Source organism: Apteryx rowi, unplaced genomic scaffold (genome assembly GCF_003343035.1).
Source record: "Apteryx rowi isolate R43461 unplaced genomic scaffold, aptRow1 scaffold_1, whole genome shotgun sequence".
NCBI lineage: Eukaryota > Metazoa > Chordata > Aves > Apterygiformes > Apterygidae > Apteryx > Apteryx rowi.
The window spans coordinates 1,993,320-1,996,129 of NW_020447196.1; positions in this window are offsets into that span (position 1 = coordinate 1,993,320).

A 2,810-nucleotide genomic window follows, 5' to 3' on the forward strand; every position below is an offset into this window, starting at 1 on the left:
TTCTCTACTCGAATTTGCTTTGGAAGTGGAAAGCTATGGAAATGCTGTAGGATTTTTCTATAAAAGCAACTGATTTCAGCTTGCCCAACTGTAAAATGTTAGTACCTATCTGCCACACAGCTAATGTCATATCTGACTGACAGTTAAAGCAAAAAATAATGTAATCAACAAAACACAGTCTTCTCTTTAAGCACCTGAACAGTTTCCCTAATTTCACTGAGAACTGCTGGCGTGGATGCTGCTGCAGGATCAGCAGCTGCAAAGGTAGCTTCTCTCTGTGATATTCCTGGCTTTCATCCGCTGTTCAGGGCATGAGCATAGGCAGGTGATAACTTCTGTGCTGTAGAAGTCCCTTTTGCTGGCACTGGCAGGATCGAATCAATAAAGGACTTCAGATGTTGTTACAATCCTAAGAGCAAAATGATTTGCACAGAACACTTGCAAGTCAGACTAGAGCACAATAGCCCCCCATTATAACTTTAGTAGAAGATCAGAATATAAAATGCACTTGTGTTCCTGGTTCCTTACTTTAATTGCATACACAGATATCATCACTTGAGTGTTCAGCTGCTACATATATGATCAATCTTGGTGGGTAGTAAATACAGTAGAACCGAAGATTTAATGATATAAATCAAGGGACACATTCAAGATAAAACTGTCTTCACTTCAGCAATACAATTACTACAGTAACAACCTTAGATTTATTAAAATAGAAATAATTTTAAATGCATTTGCCTTTCCTTATTTTTATTACTTATTTTTTATATCTAAGGAACAAAACTCACTTAACATGAACTGGGTATTTTTACATACCTAGCCTTTATAAATTTTAACAGTGCTGCAATTTCAGAAGACTTTTTTTCCCATATCAATTTTAATATTAAATTAAGTTAAATTAATCTTAATTTAAGATTAAATTGAGTAAAAGTTTTTCAAATATGATTTATCATTATTTCATGTATACTTTCATGTATATTTCATGTATACATGTATCCATAGTAATTTGATATAAAAAGCCAACTACATTCTCAAAACATCTAGTTCTTAAAGGCAATCAGAGAAGCCTTTGCAAAGTCTAGTTATTAAGAAAGTAGAAGAAAGTAATGCTCAAGTCAAAGCCATCAGCTACTAAGAGCTTCCATTTAYCGTTCCTTACGTATTTTTTGTCTTTGGATGTTGATTATATGACAATGCATTTTGTTTATCCATTAGGTGTTTTCTAATCACTGCACTGTTCAGGAGGACACAAAGTTGTGGAACTGCCTCCCTAGGAGAGGAGCCAACTAACCCGTTCTTGGGATTTGACTAGATAAACTACTTCAGCTCAGGTTAGTCAATGTTGTATCTACTTTCCCAGGTATCTCTGTCCTGACAGCCTTTCCTTTCCTTAACGTGGCATAGCAGGTAAAGCACTACACTAGGACTCTGGCAAGGTGATAATAAAACTCACTGCAGTGCTAGATGACTTAAGGCAGTATATGAAAAAAAAAAAAAGATGCTTACCTCCTGCACAAAGCACACTGAGCTTCTGGGTGGAAAAGCAAGACATAAGGTGATTATTAGACTATTGGACTAAATAGAGTTTAATAATTATCACATTTAAAGCTTTTTGTGATTGGTTGGGGCAGACTCCACCTGCCTGGGTAACTGGGCTCTGCCTACTGGCAGGGTTCAAGCACCGGGTAAAGAGTACAGAGAGGAGCAGGGACGGGAGAGCTGCCGTAGGCCTTTTGGAGGAATGTTGTTAGATTTAAATCATGATATGATCAGTAGAAATGACTGAAAATGTTCTGAATAAATAATTTCCAACAGGAAATAGGCATTTGATGCAATTTCAGTGTCCTTCAGGATCACGTGAAGTCTATTGAAGCCTCCTGATGGAAACCGGGCAGGCAGTCTTTCCTCGCAGTGAGCCAGCAGCTGGGGGGCTGCCCAGCCACGTACACCTCCAGCAGGCTATCTGGCAAGCCAAGTTAGCTAGGAAGCTAGATACTCGCACACATTTAAAAACTGGCTTGATTTAGTTATTCCAAAAATGAGTATTTCTAAATGAGTTGTTCCATAGAAATCCTCAAATATCAAACTTTGCATTCTGATATAGAATGAAAGCATTAAAAATATAAAGTAAACTTTCTGTGGGTCATAAAATCCACTTCCTATGCCATCCCAGTGATTAAATGAAGATGTGGCTGAATAAAATGGTGGCTCTTAATGGAATTTCAGAGAAAGAAAACCACAAAGATTTTAGAAGGGCACCTCAAATTTATTAAAATGCACTGTTCCCTCATTACTCAACTGCAAAAAAAGGCAAACCATGGTTTATGATTGTAACTCACTGTAATGACTTTAAAGATTTGACTTGTGAGCACTTTCATTTTTTTATTGGGAAGTTTGCCTGAGAAACAGCTGATCCACAGAAACATTCCCTCTTTATGGTACTGTATTCTAAATCAATAGTGTTATTTTTTTTCCTTAATGTATTTTAACAAGTAATAAACATAGCGAGTTTGGAAGTCTGACAGTAACTGAATAATCAACTCTGGGCACRCACCCCGAAAAGAGACCCAGACTTGGGCCAGTACGCTAGCAAGAAGTAGTTTTATGGCTCTTCATTAAACTACTTTACAGTTACTTTCAGGCTAAAATCTTTAAAAAGCAGTAGTAATAATTAAAGAGCGCCAAAGAGACTAAGCAGCGTGAAAAATACCCACGCTACCTGAGCAGTCAGTTTTCCCCAGCCAGAGGAACGACAGCAAAAAGGGGCTCAGCCAGTCTGCGGGGGCTCGGCGCGGAGCCCCCGTCGGGGG